Here is a 24,429-nt window from a genome sequence, read left to right as displayed (position 1 = left end):
TGATTTTTTTTAAAGCATTGTAATTCCTGTTACATGCAGCTGTAAGATGGGTTGTACTTGCAATATTTCTGGCTTGATAGAAAGCAGGAACTGTCTGAAATCCTACAAGAAAGCCCTGGGAACTTTAAGAAAAACGTTTCCTTCTGAACTCTTCTGTTTGCCATTAAGCCAGAGATCCAAGAATTTATAATACATATTAGCACAGTACATGGCACATGCCTGTCTGATAACAGCCTACTACTACTACCACCAGGTAAGAGTTATCCTTTACCTCAAACAGTAGGTATCTGAGCTGCAGTGCTGTAAGTCTCAGGCCTGATCTACATAGAGTGACCAGATGTCCCGATTTTATAGGAACAGTCCAGATACTGGGACGTTTTCTTACATAGGTGCCTATTACTCCCCACCCTCTGTCCCGATTTTTCACACTTGCTGTCTGGTCACCCTAGATCTACACAATACAGTTAGGTCAATGTAAGCTACTTGGCGTTGACCTAGCTGTGGAAGAGTCTTCACTGAAATTTGGTTCTCATAACGTAAGTGCCTCTCTATGCCAATTAGTAACATCGCTTCCCTGAGAGCGTAGAGTCACGGTCAATGTAACTAGATCGACACAAGGTCAGCATAGACACTGTATTGCTTATATCAATACCCCCACACCTTGAATATTGCATGAAGATGTGGTCGCCCCATCTCAAAAAAGATATATTGGAATTGGAAAAGGTTCAGAAAAGGGCAGCAAAAATGATTAGGGGTATAGAACAGGTTCCGTATGAGGAGAGAGAAATAAGACTGTGACTTTTCAGCTTGGAAAAGAGGCGACTAAGGGAGGATATGATAGAGGTCTATAAAATCATGAGTGGTATAGAGAAAGTAAATAAGGAAGTGTTATTTACTCCTTCTCATAATACAAAAACAAGGGGCCACTAAATGAAATTAATAAGTAGCAGGTTTAAAACAAACACAAGAAAGTATTTTTTCATGCAACGCACTGTCAACCTCTGGAACTCCTTGCTAGAGGGTGTTGTGAAGGCCAATACTATAACAGGGTTCAAAAGAGAGCTAGATAGATTCATGGGAGATCGGTCCATCAATGGCTATTAGCCAGGATGGGCAGGAATGGTGTCCCTGGCCTCTGTTTGCCAGAAGCTGGGATTGGGTGACAGGGCATGGATCACTTGATGATAACCTGTCTGTCCATTCCCTTTGCGGCACCTGCCATTGGCCACTGTCAGAGGACAGGATACTGGGCTTGATGGACCTTTGGTCTTACCCAGTATGGCTGTTCTTATGTTCTTAATACAAGTGCTCCCGGTGACAATGCGCACTGCTGACGCAAGGAGCCAAGCAAGCACACACGCTAGCAATTCAATAACTGCGGTGGCTTTAGGCTGACATAAGTTAGGTAAAGATAATTTTGTAGTGTAGACATGGACTCAAGTTCTGACGTACCAAGTGTGGTGGTGGGCGGGCTATTCCACTAGCAATTCTGGCAGCTCCTCCTTTCACAACTCCAGAGGATAATTTCGTAAGAACAAAGAAAAGAGACAACACATTTTAGAATAACTTGTTTTAAAACTCTGACTCTGGCCTAGGCCTAGAGCCATCAATTTTATTTTAATGACACTGCAGCAACAGCAAAGTTACATATTTAAAAAGAATAAACAGAAAGGTAATAGATTTTTGTGGTTTTAATTTCACTCGTTTACACAAAAATGGGCACTTATTTCACAATGTTCCAACTCCACAAGTAGCCACAGCAGCTATGTGAAATCCCCTTAGCATGAGCTGAAAAAAACGGCATATTCTTTGTATTTAGAAACGTACTTGTTATTTACATTCCCTTCATGTGTATATTTGCATACTTAATTTGACTACATTACAGCTCAGTGCCCTGCCTCAGCTAAGTTATCGACAACCTCTGTAGCTGTACAACCTTTCCTAGGTTCAGCATCTGACACTTTTGCTTGAGTGTGTTCCCCAAAAACTTATCCCTACAGAACATTCTTTTTGGCATTGAGTTTGCAACAAATTTAAGTCTCACAGATAACAAACTAATGGAAAAAGGCAATAAAAAAAGCAACAACTACTCCTATGGGTCATGCTCCATCAAGTTCTGAAAGCTTGTCCCAGTGATTAACCCAACCCACCTTTGGGAAGCAAAGTGATGCTGCCATCACCGTTGGTGCAACAGGTGTTCTGTCCATCAAACTAACATTTCCTGATGAAAAACACAAAACGTAACTTCTGTCTGCCAACCTGAGCGAAGCAATTCTACTTGCTTAACACCAAAATGCCACTAGCATTTTTTCCTTCCTTACTAAAGAATTGTGTTCAAGATAAGAATTTAAGGTATTACCCATATAGAGTAGCGTATAGAAGGTTTAAGAAGATCTCATATATGAGCGTTTGTAGGCCCCGGAGTTACCCTCAATTGTGTCTTATTTAAGTTGGCCTTTTGAGTGGCTATTTTCAATGTGCAAAAAGAACAGGAGTACTTGTGGCACCTTAGAGTCTCATCTCTATATATCTGACCTTTATTTTTTCTAACTTGACCTTTCGCACTAATGCATTTCCTTGCTGTGATAAGGAAATGAGTTCAGTGGGGGTATTTTTATTCTTTCATGCCACAGTGAGGGAAATCTGGATGCCAAACACACTGGGCAAGATTCTGAGCTGTGCTGAGTGCAAGTCCTTGTGTCAAGAGGAATCTTCAGGTCCCCTTTACAGCAGCATTTTGGTTGCTTTGTGCTTCTGATGTGCTTCCCTGGCTGCAGCAGGCAAGGCTAAGAATACTGCCTAGGATTTTTAACAAGGCCTGAACCCATAAAAAATTGTCCAGCGGGCTACAGAAAATGGTGAGAATTTTCCTGCATTAAATGATCAGAGGGGTTCCTACAGCCCAACTAATATAACCATAGCTAAAATGACCAAAAATAATACTAATATAAAAGGGTTACATGCCAAGCAAACCTGAAAAGGGCATAGTAAACAAAAATCAACCTTATCAAGTTTTGCTACCTAACCAGAAAGTGAGAAAAGAGAAAGACATCCTCATTTGGGGATATACAGTTTTTAAGAAACTACCATACATAATCAAAAAAGGTTTGAACAAATGGTTCTCAAATATGGAAGCACCACTCCTTTTGCTAGAAATAATAAAGTTTGTATATTTGGACTTGTCCTGGAATATTCCTAATTTGTCACAGGTTAATCTTTTACAGAGCATAATGATCATCGTATGTATATGATTTAACTATAATACATTCAGTAACTAATCATTTTTGGTGGTAGTTGCAGTATGGTTGTGTGATGACTTCTCTTCTATGGAAAACTTCAGCATGCAAAGAACGCAAAGAAAGCTAAGGCCTGAAGGGGTTAAGGTGGCTAGCTGGACCAATTAACTGCCCAGGCTGTAAGTGGAGGAGCAGCCAAGTGAGCAGGGATTCATTAGGTAAGGTTCAGCTAGATGGGAACAGGAGGGAGCAGTATAAATCCCAGGAGCTGAGAGCGAAAAAGGGAGCTGCAGTCACTCCCATGGGAGAAGGGAAGTGTGTTTGGGGCTATGGAATTTAGTCTGCAGTCAGTCTCTGGAAGGAGAGTGTTTGGGCTGGCAAATCCACAGATGGGGGAACCAGAAGGTGTAGGAAAGGCTCAGGGAAAAGGCAGCAAAAGTTTAGGATAGTGCTGACCTTGGCTGCTGACTAGAGGATCCCTGAGCGGGAAACCAGAGTAGAGGGTGGGCCCAGGCTCCCCTATCAGCCACTGGGGAAGTGGCACAGACCAGACAGCAGAGAGTGGACTGCCTAGGACAGTTTGCCCTGAAAGCCTTTGATATCCTGGAAGAGGAGGATCATAGTGACCTGGCTGGAGGGACAAGTCACAAAGAGAAAGCTGCAGCACCTGGAGCAAGAGGGGCAGCAGGATGAGAGAAGAAGACAGGTGGAAAGACAGCCAGAGGAGAGCGCAGCAACTGGAAGGGGCTAATCCCCAGGGTCCAGGGGGTGGACCCATAACAGGGACCTTATTCTACCTGTTTTTTGTTTTTTTTAAGAATCAAACTGACCAATGTTCTGATCCTGCAGTGACCTCTACACAATGGATCCCTGAGCCCACATGGAGCCCCGCTGATTCCAATAGGGGCCTACACAGGAATGAGGCCTGTGTGATGCTCATTGCAGGATAGGGGCCCGAGTCATTATATTTTCTCCTCACTATCCATCAACATATACACATACCATACAAAAAAGAAAATATTTGTTCTCAGACAAGGGTAGACAACAAAGCCAATCAAAATCCCTTTACTCCTCCCTGGTAACACATTTGTTGTGAAACAAAGGCCAACTTCTGGACCTATACTGATATATATGTGCATTTAATGTGTGCTTGAACTCTGCCTTGTAGTAGCTACACATGTACAGCTCCACTCCAATGTTATTTTTACCAGGAATATAGATAATCTGTACCATGTCTGAATCTAAAGGCCCTTGCTAGGTATGCGATTATATATGCATAGACTTATGGGCATGTTCCATGGCCTTTACACCACATCCTGCAATACCTCTGTGGGTACTGACATGCAGTTTACTAAGCAATCTCTGCAAATCTTGATAAAGCCAGAATTCCATCCCATACTGTCCTGCTGGCCACAGTTATTGTTTAAATGCACCTAATGCACTCCCTGCCAGAATTCAGCTTCACAGATGTGCAATATCAGAATAAGGTTGCCAGATATCTGGTTTTCAACTGGAACGCCTGGTCAAAAAGGGACCCTGGCAGCTCCGGTCAGCACAGCTGACCAGGCCGCTAAAAGTCTCATTAGCAGCGCAGCGGGGCTAAGGCATGCTCCCTGACTGCCCTGGCTCCACACAGCTCCCGGAAGTGGCTGGCATGTCCCTGTGGTTCCTAAGCAAAGGGGTGGCCTAGGGAACTGCAGCCAATGGGAGCTGAGGGGGCAGTGCTTGCAGGTATGTGCAGCACGCAGAGCCCCTGGCCACGCCTCCACCTAGGAGCCACCTGATGTAAGCACCACTTGGCTGGAGCCCACACCCCAACCCCTGCCCCAATCCTGAGCTCCCTCCCACACCCAAACTACCTTCTGGACCCTGCCCCCTCCAGTATCCCAAACCCCTCATCCCCGGCCCCAGAGCCCGCACCCCCAGCCAGAGCCCTCACCCCCTCCCACACCCCAACCCCCTGACGCAGTCGGAGCCCCCTCTCACATCCTGGAGCCCGCACCCCCAATTGGAGCCCTCACCCCCTCCTACACCCCAACCTGCTACCCCAGCGCAGTGAAAGTGAATGAGGGTGGGGGAGAGTGAGCAATGGAGGGAGGGGGTGGAATGAGAGGTATCAGGGCCTCAGGGAAGCTGTGGGGCAGGGCAAGGGTGTTCAGTTTTGTGCAATTAGAAAGTTGGCAACCCTATATCAGAATGAGCCAACTGGAACAGTTGTCACTGCAATGCTGTTCATAGAAATATTGTTTTATGAAGGGTTGTTCTTCTGAAATGGATGCACAAACGTGAATAACAAAACACTTTCCCCTACCAGCAGAATCTTGGAACCTTATGCCTGGAAGTACCTGATTATTTTTCCACTGCATATTTGACCTCTAAAAACTAGAGCCTTGGAGACTTTAAAATTCCCCTTGTCCTTCAGTCTGGGATTGTCTTGGAATTCAGTGCTCTGGTATTAAGCCTGCAGAGCAGGGAATCTTCCGCAAGAACGATAGAATTTTAAGACTAGCCTGTACTAAGGCCCAGTCCTGCTGTCCTCACACAGGCAAACTCCCAGTGAAACTCATCTGCATGTGAACAGGAAAACTTGGTTTTGTATATAGAGATCACACTCCTAAACTCTGTAATATAAACATCTACTAGAGCAATAAACTGAGTAGAATAAATGGGAAGAAATTTAAAGCTGCCCTAAAAATAGGTTTACTTGAAGAAGCTGAAAATTATAGGCACACACTGTGTAAAACAAACTTCAAAATACTACTCTAATGTACACAACTATTAATGACTATCGAATGGTTCCAGATCCTTAATAATTTTTGTTTAATATCACAGAAATTACTGAACTGAACAGCAAAATCTTAAACTAAAAATTAAGTTCATCCATCACTTTTTATGAGCCATGAAAAAAACCTACACGGAGAATAAATCTTTGTATGAAAGTCTATTTATGTTACAAATGATTCACACTTGAATTGAATTAATACCTGAAAACTTATAACCTGTCCTGTGTACTCCCTTGCTTTGTTTGTTGTGTTGATTAATACTACAGTATTGCTGTATATAACGTAAAGTGATATATTGCTGCTGCACCTCAAAAGGTACATAGCACTGTGGAAATCGACAAGGAGTTTAATGTGAAAAGAACCTAGATGCATCATAGCTGTTGCATAGATTTGAACCTTATACAATATCAGGAAGAGTAAAGAAATATTATATGTTCATTTAACAGTACTAAATAACAACAGGAGCGAGCAATCTTAGCACTTTTCAGTTTCAAAGTGCTGTATGAACCTCCAGGGGGAGATTTTCAAAGGCACAAAAAGAAATTAAGCCTAATTCCCCTTTATGTCTTTATGAATCTTCCCTAAATTATTCATTTCCACAGTACCCCCGTGAGTCAGATAAATACCCTCATTTTACAGATGGGCAAATTGTGCCAGAGAAGTTGACAAGAATTGCCCAAGACCACATATGGAGTCAATGTAAAAGCTGGGATTAGAATTCAAGATTCCTGTTTCCTAATCCCCTTTTCAAGACCCTAGCTCACCTATCCCCACTCTTGATAAAACAACTTGTTTCTTTTACTGGCAATTTGCAACAAATCCTCAGCATGCAACTCGGGACTTTTAACAGTTTGGGTAGCAGGTATAAAGCTGCTATTGCGGAGAGAAACACAATACGCCCATAGGTTCTTATCTACATTATGGTACATGGAAACAATAGTTTAGTCTATACCCAGTTAAAAGTTGTGTGTTTTTAAACATCAATAATTCTTCCTTGGGTGGGATAGCTGTCCCAAAGCTATTTGGCAAAGAATTTCTTTCTTTCTCCTAAACAGTATCAAAATAGAAAAACAAACTTCTTTATAAGAATAAGTCAAAGCTCCTTTCAGGAGAGCAATTCACAACCCTCTTTGTTGGAGCTTCATTAGTATGCATTTTAGTACAGCATAACTGGCTTCATCAATCACTTTGCTTTGGTGACTAGAAACATAATTGTGGATCCAAATCTACAAGGTTCTGAGCAACTTCAATTCTCGCCAAAGTCATTTGGAGTTGATGCAGCTCAGCGCCCTCAAGTGCTTGCTCAGCACCTTGCAAGATCAGGTCCTGTGAGAAGAAGCCTATCAGAGAATGTCACCATCTACAATTGCACTGAGCCCGAGGTTGTTTGTGTGGAAGTCTTAGTCTGATGCCATCACTTCCATGGAAACACTGAAGTAAAGTTTTCTGAACTGAACCCCTGAACTTAATGAGAGTTTTGGTCTTTCTCCAAACTAAAAAACATCCTCTCAGTGGCACCATTAATTTATTTAATTTCTTTCAAACATGCAGCAAAATACTTTCCCAAAAAGATATATACTCATTCATTGAAACAGAGAAAAATGATTGACATTTTCCCCAGAAGGATCCCTGGGGTAAATTTGTGCCCTTCTTAGTTACCAGACGGAAATGGAAAGATAATCTTCTTCAATGGGTTTGTTTTGCACGGGCAGTCCAGGATGTCAAAGCTGCCTTTTGCTGAAATTATTTCATTTTCTAAAAGTGTTCGGCTCCAGTGAGTGCCTCACATATAAAATGGGGGAAGCACCATTGCACGGCTGCTTCTGGTTTGTCTGGAAACGAGAGTGGAAAAGAAAAAAAGGAACAATTATCTGGAAAAGAAAAAAAGGAACAATTATCTTTCGTTGATCACTCTCACCTGTATCAGGATTTCACAAACTACCATACCATAGTGCCAGTCAAGTGATGATTGCAGTTCAGATGGTTTGTGTTAAGAATTTTTGAAATAAGTTGTAGCAGCGGGCACACACCGAATCAAGTCACTCTGAGATACTATGAATGTGTCTTAAAGAAACCATTACTATTTTTATTCAGTAAAAGGCTTTTGCAGTCCATGGATTCTAGATTGAATAAAAATCAATTTTGATACACTGATGACTATATATAGTAATAGTAATTTACACCTTGCTTTTTCATGAACAACACGCATTCATAGTTCATTACAAACTACACATATGAATCATTTCGCCTACATATGAAAGGAACTCACCTCTGGAGTGAAATATGGCAACTGTTACCAGCAGACAGTAAAAGCGCACTGTACAACTATTAAAGAGAGGAAGGAAGACAAAATACTATGCCCAATTGAAACTACAGGAGGAAGGTAGAGTATAATACTCCAAACTGGAACTGAGATTAACAAACTATTCTTGTGAAAAAGTGCCATAAAACCTTTAATAGCTAAAAGGTTTTGCATTTCAATTGCATTCTCTAGCAGGATGATACCTCCTATCATCAACCTAAAGTATTGGTTCAACCGTGCTTGGATGCAGATGGAAAACTGACACCTACTGGGTTACCAGAATCACCTCCTTCAGGACCTTACATTCTGAGCTGAATTCCTCCAGCAAAGTACTGACCCAGTCCTATATTGCTTAAGTTGTGGTACACGGAGGATTTGCAATCCAAAGAGATATGGCTATAGAGAGAGCCCTCTGCCAAGAGAAGATCTTGTTCCATGAGCGGGATTATAGCAATCAATTACTTGAATTCTTAGCTAATCAATACTCACTTTCGAAAATCAATTAACTCAGGTTTGTGCTCACGTGTATTCCTATGTGGTACAATATCCATGCTTCACACCACTATAGCAACTCTCTACTAACGATTTCTAAGAACTTAAATATCAATTCTCAGACCCCTTCTCCTAGGACAACAAGTGTTATCAAACATTTTTCAGAGGGATATATTGAGGGGCTAAGTAACTTGCAAAGTCAAAGTCACACAGGAAGCCTGTAAAGAACTGAAAATATAGGGCCAGTTCACAAGTCCAATAAAGTCAATGGAAAGATTCCCATAGACGTCAATGAATTTTGAATCAGGCCTATAATCCATATCTGCCAACTCCTAGGCCAGTTAACACTCCGAAACATGCACTCTCTCTTGGTCATACTAGGCTAGACCTGACCCAAGCTATGGTGCCTTCATGCTGCTGAAATGGCATAAAGCATGCCTTGGGGAATGTCATAGTTGTGCCTGAAGCATCGCAGAAATTCCACTACCCTACAGCAATCTTGGCCAGGGTATCTATCGTCCCTTTGGGAGCCATTACAGCCCCGATGCTGCTTTAACTCAGGCCAGGAATCAGCATCACACCCAGTAGCACTAGAGATCCGAGACCACAAAGTTACCATGGAACTACTTCCCCCGTTCTCCTAGATCCTGCACTTAGCACAGCTTAGCTAGACCTGTAGACTGTTCCCTTCAGCAAGGAACTAAAAACTACTTGAGTCTTCATTGTAGCTTCCATAGATTCAAGGCCAGAAAGGAACACTGATCATCTAGTCTGATCTTCTGTATAACATAGGCCATAGAACTTCCCCAAAATAATTCCTAGAGTATATCCTTTAGCAAAACATCCAGTCTTGATTTTAAAATTATCAATGATGGAAAATCCACCACAACACCCTTGGTAAATTGTTCCAGTGGTTAAACTGCTAAAAATATAGGCCTCATTTCCATTCTGAATATGGCTAGCTTCAACTTCCAGACATTGGATCATTTTATACCTTTCTTTGATAGACTATCAGATATTTGTTATAAGTGACCCTTAATCCTTCTCTTTGTTAACCTGAATAGATTGAGCTTCTTGAGCCTATCACTACAGGGCACGTTTTCGAAACCTTTAATCATTCTCATAGCTCCTCTCTAAACCCTCTCCCAATTTATCCACTTCCTCCTTGAATTGTGGATCCCAGAACTGGACGCAGTATTCCAGAAGTGGTTGCACCAGCACCAAATACAGAGGTAAAATAACATCTCTACTCCTACTCAAGATTCTCCAGTTTATGCATCACAGGATTTGCCCTTTTGGCCACATGTTTTGGAAGCTCATGTTCAGCTGATTAGCCACCATGACACCTTAACCCTACCTTCAAAACAAATTTAAAGTAAATGTAAAAGTAAAGCAAAGCAAAGCATATGATACCAATGTGCAAATTTCTTTATAATTTACTAATACAATGTATTATGTACAGTGCTAAAAGTCATATTAGATGCTTACTAACTTTACTGGCATGTTTGTATTTCCTTTCCTCTATTCAGTAATTAGCCAAGAAACAGAAGGTTTACCCATCGTCAACTAAAACATCTTTTATTACTGGCATGTACACATTTGGGAAAAAAGGTTTCAAACCCAAGAGGATGAAGTAGTAAGTTGGCTTCTCAGAGATGTACTGACAACTCACTCAGTGGTCTTTTTAAAACAGGAAGAAATCTAATTCTGATAAATAAATGTCTTACCTCCGATTCCTCATTGGCAGGAATGAGTCACACACCAACCGACTAATGAGTAGCTATGCCAGACAGCAAGGGTTAGAAGTCACCTCTCATTGTTTCGAATCAACCAGTGAGAGTTCAAAGAGGGAATATGACAGTACCTTTTTCTTCTTTCTTTCTTGATAAAAATCTGTCAGATATTAACAATGCAAAACCATATAAGAAAGAGACAATTATAAGCAGTGTCACCAAGTGTTGGTTCCAGAGTTGCTTCATGCAGCAGTTACATGCTGTTTCAGTCAAAGTATTCTTTGGAGAAAATGTTGAACTCTGACTTAATATATACATTGGTGACATAATGGCATCCCTGCACAAATAGAATAGAGAGCTGTCTTCAGTTGGAGAGAAAGAATTTGGACTAGAAGCTAGACCAGATCATCAGGAAATTTCTTTTCTTTCTCCCAGCATGTAACATGGCAGAATTATGATGGAGAGTTAGTGAGAATGGGGAATTGTCCCTCTTCTAAAGCATGTGGTACCTGCCAGACACAACCTACTGGAACTGTTGAAACCAAATATAGCAAAAATTGCTCCTCAACGTGTTTAGACGTCTCAAACATTCATGGAAAAAATCAAATGGGAAATTATTATAGACAAGTAAATACCTAATAAGTACAGCTGGTCAGAAAATGGGGCATTTTTCCACAGGAAAAAAAAATCAACTTTATGTCATGAAAATTGAAATTATATATTTCATTGTCAGTTGTGTCAATCAACAAATTTTGGTTTGTCAAATTGAATCAAACATTTCGTTTCAGGTCAGCTCAACATTAAACTACGTCCTGCCTGTGTTGCCTCAAAGGAGTCATAGTTTGACTGCTTCATGTCCCATTCTCCTCTATGGGCCAAGCTCCCTGTAAGGACTACATCTCCCAAGATGCACTACGGACTCCTGTCTTGCTGACTCATCATGATGCAGCATGGGAGTCACATGGCTGTGGTAGATCATGGGAGATATATTCTGGCCTATAGAGGCAAATGGGAGAATGAGGCACCTAAACTATAACTTCCATGAAGCATTGCAAAATTAAATGTTTTGACATTTCCAAATTTAATGTTTCAGTTTTCATCTGTAAATCAAAAACGTTTCCATTTTGTGTGTTTGGTTTTTCCATGTAAAGTTGAAAATTCCCATGGAAAGCAGACACTTTGGAAGGGGGGGATTCATGTATCAACAACAGTTTAGATTAAAAATTGTTGATCACCCCTAACAGTACACTTTCATGAGTGACTATTCTACAAACACTGCCCTCTGTTGGATGGAACTTTATTGTCAGTCTTGTTTATGTCAATCGTGTTGCCTTTTAAACTGCAGTCAATGGACCATCTATGAGTCCTGAGAAAGAGAAAGGCTAAAGAGAACAAGGATAAGGGGATAAAGGAGGATAATAAGGGGAGAGAAAAAAAGAAGATATCAAGGGGAAAATCTTCCACTGTCATAATTCTACTGATCCATGACTATTTGATTAATAATTGTCTATTCATATAGTTGAGTGTACACTTATAATGTATGATCTCCAGGACGGGGACTGTTCCTCTTGTCATGCTTACTCAGCACCCAGCTCACTGTGAGCACTACCAGAAACAAATAAATAATGTTTCGGCATGTACCTTACATGCAGTAGGAAATCATAAGGCGGGGAATTGCCACCAGTGCTCCTGTTGGTTCAGACACACCAGCATGAAACAGGAGCAGGGACCATGCCACATTTTATACATATTTAACTAAAATGGTGGTAAACATGCTGGATGGTGCTGGGGCCTTCTCTATACTAGCCCCCTCTATACTATAGGGGGACCAGTGGTAGCAGCCCCACCACCATAAAGGCCTATTCTACTTATTATTCCATGCCAAACAGTCTATGTCAAACAAAGAATAGAATCATTCCTCTAAAGAGAACATAATGGTATTGCCTGAAAAAACAAGATCTCCGCTCCTTTGAGGGGCTAACATCTTACTAATTAAACTATACATTAATAATTTGCCTTCCGCAAAGAGCTTTTTCAAAATTACATCCTGCCCAGTAAGTTTACTTGTGATTTTTAAACAAGTACTTCCTGAAAAGATCCATACACAACAAATTGTGTACCAGTGGAGTCATAAGAGATTTTACCTTAAATAGCACAAGTAAATTGTCTTCAAGCCAAAGTACCATGTGGTATTTGTTTAATGCATTTGCGTCATGGAGCTAGATTCATTACATTGGGTGTGTGTATGGTCAAATTTGGTGCCATATCTAATTGTGCATAAAATAACCTCTTAACAAAACCTAAAACCAGAGATGTTTCCAGGATTATTATTTTTATTTCCAGTGAATATATATTTAAAAAACAATCAAAAACATTCCCCTGCAGTGTTTGCAACCCTAGTCACTGCCCTATTATATTGAAACCTAAAAGTTCAGCAGAAACCTAATATGCCTACTTTTGCTGTCCAAGCTGAGATGAAATGAAGAGCATCAATGGGAATAAGTAATGAAAAGGAGATTTTTAAAATTTGTTCAGTTTCATTTGATTTAGCCCTCCAGCGTGAATTCTCCTGCACTCCGGCAGACCCCTTGACCCCCCTGGAGCCCCACTGACTTTAGTGCACTGCAGATGAAGTGGGCGCTAACAGGCTACACTAATAACTAGAGTTGCAAATGCTGCAGGGGAATATTTTTGATTTTTTAAATATATATATATATATTCATTTGGAATTAAAATAATAATAATCCTGGGGAATACTGCAAACCACTTTTCCCATGGCCACACTCCTATTTAAACATGAATATCTTCCGCAACCATTTTAGGCCTCCTCTCCATGAACACCATTCACACGAATCCTCGCAGGCCAAATTTACTCCCCACTCACATATAAACATGCACCATTTATATGAGATGAAACCCTGCCTGATACAATAACTCCTCACTTAACATTGTAGTTATGTTCCTGAAAAATGCGACTTTAAGCGAAACGATGTAAAGCGAATCCAATTTCCCCATAAGAATTAATGTTGGGGGGGTTAGGTTCAGCGAAACGATGTAAAGCGAATCCAATTTCCCCATAAGAATTAATGTTGTGGGGGTTAGGTTCCAGGGAAGACACACACACACAGTATAAGTTTTAAACAACAATTTAATACTGGTACACAGTGATGATGATTGTGAAGCTTGGTTGAGGTGGAGGAGTCAGAGGGTGGGATATTTCCCTTACTGCTAAATGATGAACTAGCAATTGGCTGACCCCTCAAGGGTTAACTCTCTCACTCTACAAGGTAGCAGGAATGGAGGGAGATATGTGCATTTCCCCTTTAACTACACTGCCTTGGTAATTAGATCAGCTTGCTGAGACCGCAGCTGCTGCAAGCTCCCTCTGTCCTAAGCCCTTGTGTGTCCCCCCTGCTCTATGGAAGATGGGGTAAGCGGGGTGCAGGAGCAGGGGAGAGGGGGACACCCTGACATTAGACCCCCCTCTTCCTTCCCTCCCCCCTGCACAGCAAGCAGGAGTCTTGGGGAGCAGCTCCAAGGCAGAGGGCAGGAGCAGCACATGGCAATGGGGGGAGGGACAGCGGCAATTGCTAGCCTGCTGGGCAGCTGCTGCACAGGGAACTTAGGGGAGCGGGGAGCTGATAGGGAGGCTGCTGGTCCACCCTGGTTCCAAGCCCCCACCAGCTAGCTGCAACAGGCTGTTCTTCCTGCAAGCAGTACACAAAGCAGGCGGCTGCCAAACAACATTAGAAGGGAGTATTGCACAACTTTAAACGAGCATGTTCCCTAACTTATCAGCAACGTAACAACGAAACGTTAACGGGGACAACTTTAAGTGAGGAGTTACTGTACAACCTCAGGGCAGGTTTCCTCAAACCTTTTTCCAGAGCCCTGGTGCTGAGGCAATTAAACAAGCCAGACAAGGATCTAACCACACCGTTTGCAACTAGAATTCTGCACATGAGTATACACAATCACTGTAAATTAAATTTACATTTAAACTAACATTGCATCTAGCCTTACAGTGCCCTAATTTTCCTAAGAATGGTGCTTTGAACAAGGCCTCTGTGGCCAAGACTGGACAAAAATTTAATATTTTCTAAAATTACCTACAACTCCTGGAGAGATTCTAAGCCTCAGTCCCTCTCCTCATTGCAAGAGCTATGTTCATCCAAAAAGAGCAGAATACTACGTGGCTTACCTGTGTGATTACAGCTAGCTAACACCACTCAGATTTAAAATATTGAGTGCAGAATGCTCACAGTGAACCAGTTCAGATCAAGCCAAAGAATAAATGTACACCCCTTCCCTCTCCTCCTGCCCCCCCAAAAAGGCATGCATTGTGCAAATTCAGGCAATAAGTAAATTTGAGGAAATTCTATGAACCAAAAATGTGGCTTCATTCATAGTTTCTTCCCCTTCATCCGGCACTGCTATTCTTCCCTGTTGTACCCCAGCTATTGTGTTTCCTACAATGTTTGAATAAATATCTTTATTCCTGTTGTAATTCCACAGCTGGGTTTGCACTATCCCTTCCCCACACAGGCTGATTTCTTCCCTGGACCAGGCACGAGCTTTTTTTTTTTTTTTTTTTAAAAACAGATTCTAAGGTAGCAAAGGTGTTCTCTCAAAGGTGGGCTAGCAGGAAGACAGGTATTTCCAGAACATGCTGGGGATTTTAAAGAGGGGCAAGCTTCCAGTTACTGCAACACCTTGGCAGAAGAGTTCAAAATCATAAGGAAGGAGGTGCACAAACTAGCTATCTTGCTCTTAGTGAGGAGCACAATAGAAAAGATTACCAGAGTAAAGTGCACCAAGTATAAGGAAGCACAGGGAGTACTGCAAATATGGGGGTTATATTATCTAGTTATAAAGCAAAACCTGAATGCTCTTAGGGGAGACAACAGCACTAAACATGCATGATGCTGAAATAAGCAGGTTTTATAAGCAATCAATTCTGAAAGCAGCAGCTTCTTAACTAAATGAAAAGGAGGTAAAAGGGAAGCATAAGAATTGAAAACAGAAAAGTCTTTAATTGTCCTGTTCATTGGCAGTGACTCCACCAAGGCTACACTACAGCACTTGACTTGTGCTGCAGAGGACCAGCACTGGTTCATAGAGGGCTGTCTCTATGGGCATTTGATTTATGAATCTTGCTATAGTCATTAACCAGCGTATTTTGAAATGGTGAGAATGTGGAGCCACTGACTGTTACACGTACTCATGCTCATCGAGAGAGGAGAAGCTGTGAGCTCTTCTCGACAGACACAAGATGTGGAGCTACTTACACTTTCTACTCCCAGCTCTGTGTCACTGTACGATACATTATTCTCTGTCCTTAGTTAGCTCATGACTGCAAGTTCTGAGGCTATAAACCCACAGTCTAGAAGACCTGTTTGGCTGAGTTTGCCTTAGGTATTAATGTTTGTTGTGCATCTCTCGTGGTGCTTGAATTATTGACTTTGACAATCCCTCCTAACAGGCAGACAAACAGCAATGGCATCCTTTTAAAAGTCCCTCCAAACTTGCATGCACAGTCAACTGCAAGTGAGATCTATGAGACTGATCAAGATTTTACCATTTTTTTACATAGCTATGTCTCTTTTGGGTCAATATTTAGCATTTTTTTAAATCCATAACCAATATCATACTGCTAGGTTTTTACTCTTATAACTCTCACTTCAATGAAAATAACAATACATTGTATTGATCTGAATGACAAAGTAACAACTAGCAAGTACAGATGTCAGAGATTATGTGCAAGTTTTATTAACCTTACGGAAACAAACTGATTGCTTTTTTGCAATAATACTAACTATGCAAACTGATGCAGCACCTCAAAGCTAGGCAACACAGCAGAGCTTGAGAAATCAAGCAGTGGATTTCACAGTCAACTTTATAAGCCTTTCCTTCCAACTCTCAAACTCCTCCCCCAAATCTTTGAAAGAAAAAGACAATGGCACTAATTATCAATTTGTTTTAGAATTGCAAGCAGCTAGGAATAATCAGATATAAATGAACCAGTGCATAGAAAATTATGTTTTTCACTATCAGATTTCAAGCCATATTATTTGACTGTCCAGACTATCCACCTGTGAGAGCCAATTTTTCAGATAGATGAATGAGTCTGCTAAGAAGGAACCAGTATGGCTGATACAATAGATCAAACTGTAGGATTAATGGCTCCAGTTCAACAATATCTAGACTCAGGCCTCAGTAAAATTTTCAAAGCACCTTTTCCAAATCCCTCAGCAGACACCTTAGTTCCCAAAAGGGTTAGGTGGACATGGGCCATATATACCATGACATACAAGCTTTAATTTCCTAGGGTAACATTTTTATGGCATACCAATGAATGTTTTGGCCTGTGTCCATCATCTAAAATTAACATGCTATGAGGTATCTATTTCCACTAGCCCCTAATTCCATATGCATAGTGTGCAATGAGATGCCCAATCTTGAGTGATAATGTGCAGGTTATGGATACTGCTGAGGAAACCAAGATTGCCTAGTTTGTACACAAAATTTTCAAATTGTTGGCAATTCCCTTGCAGGTCTTTGAAGAGCTAGTGTGCCTGCTTAAGAGGGCAGAATATTTCTTCCTATCCTATTAATGAATATACGTCATTGCAGATGTTTCTGGTGGGTGAATTGTGGTCCAGGTGGATCAGGTGGATACAGCAGCCCGTATAATATGGACCATACTATTTAAAGGTGCAGTTATGATCTGAAAAGTAACTATGAAAAAGTGGCACCTGCTTTCTCACACATCTTCCCCCTCTTTGGATTCAGAATCAGAACTAGGTTGTTTCCAACACAGCTAAGACACACATCTGTGATGAATTCTATTCCATCTCTTGCATTATCAACAAATTATTTACTCAGTTCCCATCAGTTACTCCTGTGCAGGCCCACCACAGGCAATTACAATCTATGATTCTTCTCTATCCACCACTATACCCTTTGGGGATTTTTCAGTATTCATTTCTCATTTTCTTTCATGTGGGCCTTTAATATTTCTATTTCAGAGATAGTAAATGCAAAACCCATCTGATTCTTTTTCTTTAATACAAGCTCTCTTTGTTCTTCTGTCACATCAGCCTCCATTATTAGAAGGACAGCAATAGCAAAGGTCTAGAGCAGTAGTAAATTACTTGTATCACTGGAGAGTTTTGTCAAATAAGCCTTTGGAAGCTCATTGTCAGTCCTCGTGTTAACACTCATATTGAGCTCAAATTCAGCTGTTAAGATCTGTAACAAAAAGAGGGACTATAAATCTATGTAGCACCATACCGCTAATTGGAATGCACTTCAAACTTTTGAAACGAAAGTAGTGAGCGCTCAGAGGAGATAATTGTTTCATTCCGGACAGAGTTTTGTTGGTTTTGTGTTTATTTGTAGGACTTGGGCTTGGAGCTGGATTCTCATTCGTACTTGTGTTCCGAGTGCACAAAGGAGGAAAGTGGAGGCCCACGAATCCAATTTTGGCTCCCTGATCCTGCACTGCATGGCCCCCAGTACTATTTAGTGCCTCTGAGGAAGAGCCTTAGTTTAGGTGACATCCTTCAGTGACTTTAGTGGAAGACTGGGCATAGTGGAGTTCTGTTCCACCATTGTCCCCACCCTTCCCAGACTCTCCCCCCCACACTAAAGATGGGGGAAGGTTGGTACAGGAAACAGCTACATTGTCTCTGCCACCCTTTTGCCAGTGAAGAGTTTCCTTGAATAAGGAGAATTCTGCTCTAGCCAGCTATGGCCAGAATCTATCCACTTAACACCCCCCAAGTAGCACAAAATGGATTTTGCAAACTGGAGAATCTGTCCCATGATTGCTAGAGATTTGAAGAAAAACAGGCAAACCCAGAGATGGAATCATGGGAATTTGGAATGTGTAGGATCAAAATTTAGGGTGGGGGGGGGAGAGGGGAGAACACCATTACCAGAGGAAAATGAGGAATTGTTTTTTCCTATCAATATTAGGAAAAACTATTTCACTAGGAGGGTGGTGAAGCATTGGAATTGGTTACGTAGGGAGGTGGTAGAATCTCCATCCTTAGAGGTTTTTAAGGCCCGGCTTGACAAAGCCCTGGCTGGGATGATTTAGTTGAGGTTGGTCCTGCTTGGAGCAGGAGGTTGGACTAGATGACCTCCTGAGGTCTCTTCCAACCCTAATCTTCTATGAAAGCCAAAGTTCAGGGCACAAAAATATAACCTACAGATATACAATTTTCTCCTAGCTGGATACAATGCATCTCTTGGATTTACATATGAACAACCATACTGGGTCAAACCAACAGTCCATCTAGCCCAGTACCTGTCTCTGACAGGGGCCAGTGCCAGATACTTCAGAGAATGAACAGAACAGGGCAATTTTGAGTGATCCATCCCCTATTGTCTATTCCCAGCTTCAGCAACTGAAGGTTTAGGGACACCCAGAGCATGGGATTGTGCCTCTTACCATCTTGACTAATAGCCATTTATGGACCTATCCTCCAGGCATAGGCGTGACTCCATGGGACCTCCGGGGCTAGAGCACCCATGGGGAAAAATTGTAGCTCCCCGCCCCTCTGCCCCAGCTAATCTCCGCCTCATCCCCTGAGCACGCTGCTGCATCCTGCTTCTCCCCCCTCCCTCTCAGCAGTTGCACCATGAAACAGCTGCTTCACACAGCAAGCCTTGGAGGGAGGGGGGAGCAGGAGGAAGGCAGTGCGCTTGGGGGAGGAGGCAGGGCCGGGGTGGAGATTTGGGGAGGGGTCCAATAGGGGCAGGGAGGGGCGCAATTAGGGCAGGGACTTTGGGCCAGGGTTGAGTCGGGGCTGGAGCCAGGAGCGCAAGCACTCACCGGCACAGAAAAAGGTTGGCGCATTTGCCTCCAGGAGCTTATTTAATTCTTTTTTTAACCCAGTTGAACTTTCGCAACATCCCATGGCAATGAGTTCACCAGTTGACTATGCTTTGTACAAAGTTCTTCCTTATGTTTGTTTTATACCTGATGCCTATTCATTCTATCGGATGACCAATAATTTTGTGCTATATGAAGTAGTAAATAACATTTTCCTATTCACTTTCTCCATACCATTCATGATTTTATAGACTTTAGATGCCTGCAAGTCACCAGGGCCTGATGAAATGCATCCTAGAATACTCAAGGAGCTAATAGAGGAGGTATCTGAGCCTCTAGCTATTATCTTTGGAAAATCATGGGAGACGGGAGAGATTCCAGAAGACTGGAAAAGGGCAAATATAGTGTCCATCTATAAAAAGGGAAATAAAAACAACCCAGGAAACTACAGACCAGTTAGTTTAACTTCTGTGCCAGGGAAGATAGTGGAGCAAGTAATTAAGGAAATCATCTGCAAACACTTGGAAGGTGGTAAGGTGATAGGGAACAGCCAGCATGGATTTGTGAAGAACAAATCATGTCAAACCAATCTGATAGCTTTCTTTGATAGGATAACAAGCCTTGTGGATAAGGGTGAAGCTGTGGATGTGGTATACCTAGACTTTAGTAAGGCATTTGATACAGTCTTGCATGATATTCTTATTGATAAACTAGGCAAATACAATTTAGATGGGGCTACTATAAGGTGGGTGCATAACTGGCTGGATAACCGTACTCAGAGAGTTGTTATTAATGATTCCCAATCCTGCTGGAAAGGCATAACGAGTGGGGTACCACAGGGGTCTGTTTTGGGACCGGCACTGTTCAATATCTTCATCAACGACTTAGATATTGGCATAGAAAGTAGGCTCATTAAGTTTGCGGATGATACCAAACTGGGAGGGATTGCAACTGCTTTGGAGGACAAGGTCATAATTCAAAATGATCTGGACAAATGGATGAAGTTTAACAAAGACAAATGCAAAGTGCTCCACCTAGGAAGGAAAAATCAGTTTCACACATACAGAATGGGAAGAGACTGTCTAGGAAGGAGTACGGCAGAAAGGGATCTAGGGGTTATAGTGGACCACAAGCTAACTATGAGTCAACAGTGTGATGCTGTTGCAAAAAAAGCAAACATGATTCTGGGATGTATTAACAGGTGTGTTGTGAGCAAGACACGAGAAGTCATTCTTCCGCTCTACTCTGCTCTGGTTAGGCCTCAGCTGGAGTATTGTGTCCAGTTCTGGGCACCGCATTTTAAAAAAGATGTGGAGAAATTGGAGCGGGTCCAGAGAAGAGCAACAAGAATGATTAAAGGTCTAGAGAACATGACCTATGAAGGAAGGCTGAAAGAATTGGGTTTGTTTAGTTTGGAAAAGAGAAGACTGAGAGGGGACATGATAGTAGTTTTCAGGTATTTAAAAGGGTGTCATAAGGAGGAGGGAGAAAACTTGTTCACCTTAGCCTCTAAGAATAGAACCAGAAGCAATGGGTTTAAACTGCAGCAAGGGAGGTCTAGGTTGGACATTAGGAAAAAGTTCCTAACTGTCAGGGTGGTTAAACACTGGAATAAATTGCCTAGGGAGGTTGTGGAATCTCCATCTCTGGAGATATTTAAGAGTAGGTTAGATAAATGTCTATCAGGGATGGTCTAGACAGTATTTGGTCCTGCCATGCGGGCAGGGGACTGGACTCGATGACCTCTCGAGGTCCCTTCCAGTCCCAGAATCTATAAATCTATGAATAAACCCCTCCTCTCTACACACCATCTCCATCCATGCATTGAGACCCTACAGTTCTGTCTGTCTAACTGGTCCTGCATGTAGAACTAGACGCATTTCAGAGAATTCTACCATGGAGGGCCTGGATTTTAATCTCTTACCTAGCAGCCTAAATTTGGCCTCGGCACCTCTCTCCTGGAAATTATTGAAATCATGGTGAAATTCCTATTTCCTATATATTGTCCCCACCCACAACTATTTCACATTTGGGGACAATATATACCTTCAAGTCAGTGGCACTGCTATGGGTACCCACATGGCCCCACAATATGCCAACATTTTTATGGCTGACTTAGAACAACGCTTCCTTAGCTCTCGTCCCCTAACACCCCTACTCTACTTGCGCTACATTGATGACATCTTCATCATCTGGACCCATGGAAAAGAAGCCCTTGAGGAATTGCACCATGATTTCAATAATTTCCATCCCACCATCAACCTCAGCCTAGATCAATCCACACAAGCGGTCCATTTCCTGGACACTACTGTGCTAATAAGCGATGGTCACATAAATACCACCCTATACTGGAAACCTACTGACCTCTACACTTACCTACATGCATCCAGCTTCCATCCAGGACACACCACACGATCCATTGTCTACAGCCAAGCTCTAAGATATAACCGCATTTGCTCCAATCCCTCAGATAGAGACAAGCACCTACAAGATCTCTATCAAGCATTCTTAAAACTACAATACCCACCTGCTGAAGTGAAAAAACAGATTGACAGAGCCAGACGAGTACCCAGAAGTCACCTCCTACAAGACAGGCCCAAGAAAGAAAATAACAGAACACCACTAGCTGTCACCTTCAGCCCCCAACTAAAACCTCTCCAGCGCATCATCAGAGATCTACAACCTATCCTGAAAGATGATCCTTTACTCTCACAGATCTTGGGAGACAGACCTGTCCTCGCTTACAGACAACCCCCCAACCTAAAGCAAATACTCACCAGCAACCACACATCACTGAACAAAACCACTGACCCAGGAACCTATCCTTGTAACAAAGCCCGATGCCAACTCTGTCCACATATCTATTCAAGTGACATCATCATAGGACCTAATCACATCAGCCAAACCATCAGGGGCTCGTTCACCTGCACATCTACCAATGTGATATATGCCATCATGTGCCAGCAATGCCCCTCTGCCATGTACATTGGCCAAACCGGACAGTCTCTACACAAAAGAATTAATGGACACAAATCTGACATCAGGAATCATAATACTCAAAAACCAGTGGGAGAACACTTTAACCTGTCTGGTCATTCAATGTCAGACCTGCGGGTGGCTATCTTACAACAGAAAAACTTCAAAAACTGATTCCAACGAGAGACTGCTGAGCTGGAATTGATATGCAAACTAGACACAATCAACTCAGGATTGAATAAGGACTGGGAATGGCTGAGCCATTACAAACATTGAATCTATCTCCCCTTGTTAGTATTCTCACACTTCTTATCAAACTGTCTGTACTGGGCTATCTTAATTATCACTTTAAAAGTTTTTTTTCCTCTTAATTGGCCTCTCAGAGTTGGTAAGACAACTCCCACCTGTTTATGCTCTCCGTATGTGTGTATATATATCTCCTCAATATTTATTCCACTCCATATGCATCCGAAGAAGTGGGCTGTAGTCCACGAAAGCTTATGCTCTAATAAATTTGTTAGTCTCTAAGGTGCCACAGGTACTCCTGCATCCTATTTGTAGAAATGTACCACTCTTGTATCTAAAACTAGAAATATAAAACATAACTCTGAGGGCCTATTGTAATTATGTAAAGTGTGGGCCATTAATGATGGTTTGGAATCTTGATGACTCCCATTAACAAGGACCATTGTCTGCAGATGGCTGTGTTTACCTGTTAGTCTTCCTGTATATGTGTGTGCTGGCAAGTGGGCAATGAAGTCTTGCAGTAACATGTGATCATGTCACCTGACCTGGAATCCATCTTTAACCTGGTGCTTTTCCAATGAGGGGGGTAGAAACCCAGAGGGACAAAGGGTTCCTGCCTTATGCAAAAGATATATAAAGGGGTGAAAGAGAACAAAGGGAGAGAGGAGCCATCATGAAGAATCTCCTAGCTATCACCTGAACTGCAACAAGAGCTGTACCGGGGGAAAGAATTGTGCCCAGGCCTGGAAGGTGTGCAGTCTGAGAAAAAACTTACTGAAGCATCTCTGAGGGTGAGATTATCTGTATTCAGTTAAATTAGGCATAGATTTGTGCATTTTATTTTATTTTGCTTTGTGACTTACTTTGTTCTGTCATTACTACTTGGAACCACTTAAATCCTGTTTTCTGTATTTAATAAAATCACTTTTTATTTAGTAATTTACTCAGAGTATGTATTAATACCCGAAGGAGCAAACAACTGTGCATATCTCTCTATCAGTGTTATAGAGGGCAAACAATTTATGAGTTTGCCCTGCATAAGCTTTATGCAGGGTAAAACGGATTTATCTGGGTTTAGACCTCATTGGGAGTTGGGCATCTGAGTGCTAAAGACAAGCACACTTCTGTGAGCTGTTTTCAGGTAAACTTGCAGCTTCAGGGCAAATGACTCAGAGCCTGTGTTGGAGCAGACGGGAGTGTCTGGCTCCACAAGACAGTGTGCTGGAGTCCTGAGCTGGCGGGGAAAACAGGAGCAGAGGTAGTCTTTGCAGATCGGGTGGCAGCTCCCAAGGGGGTTTCTGTAATCCAACCCATCACAGGGATAACCAGGCTTCAGTTAGAAGAAGACGACGATGATGGAATATGGTTTCAGGGAGAACTCAAAAGTTTGTGCAGCGGCTAAAGATAACTAAGGGATGAGAACAAGAGGATGAGGAGCAAACTAATAATTCCTGCTTTCCATAGGCCACAAGGTCTGTTTAAATTTAATAGCATGTCTGCAGAAAAGGAACTAACAGAAGAATACATTCTCAATGGAGATGATGGGTATGTCTACATTGCAATTGCAGCATGTGTAGACATACCTGAGCTAGCTTTACTCTAGCTAGCGTGAGTACCGTTAGTAGTGAAACCATGTACCAATAGTAGGGAAACCATGGCAGCAGGGCTTCAACATGGCTGAACAAGCCTGATCAGAACCCTGGGTATTTACTCAATGCAGCTTCACTGCCATTGTTTTTTGAGCTAGCTAGATCAAAGCTAGGTTGGGTTTGTCTACAAGTGTTGCAATTGCACCTCTGATTGCAGTGTAGACATACCC

This window comes from Trachemys scripta, chromosome 4 (genome assembly GCF_013100865.1).
Source record: "Trachemys scripta elegans isolate TJP31775 chromosome 4, CAS_Tse_1.0, whole genome shotgun sequence".
Taxonomy (NCBI): domain Eukaryota; kingdom Metazoa; phylum Chordata; order Testudines; family Emydidae; genus Trachemys; species Trachemys scripta.
The sequence above is the reverse complement of the archived record's forward strand: the minus strand, read 5'-3'. Positions refer to the sequence as shown.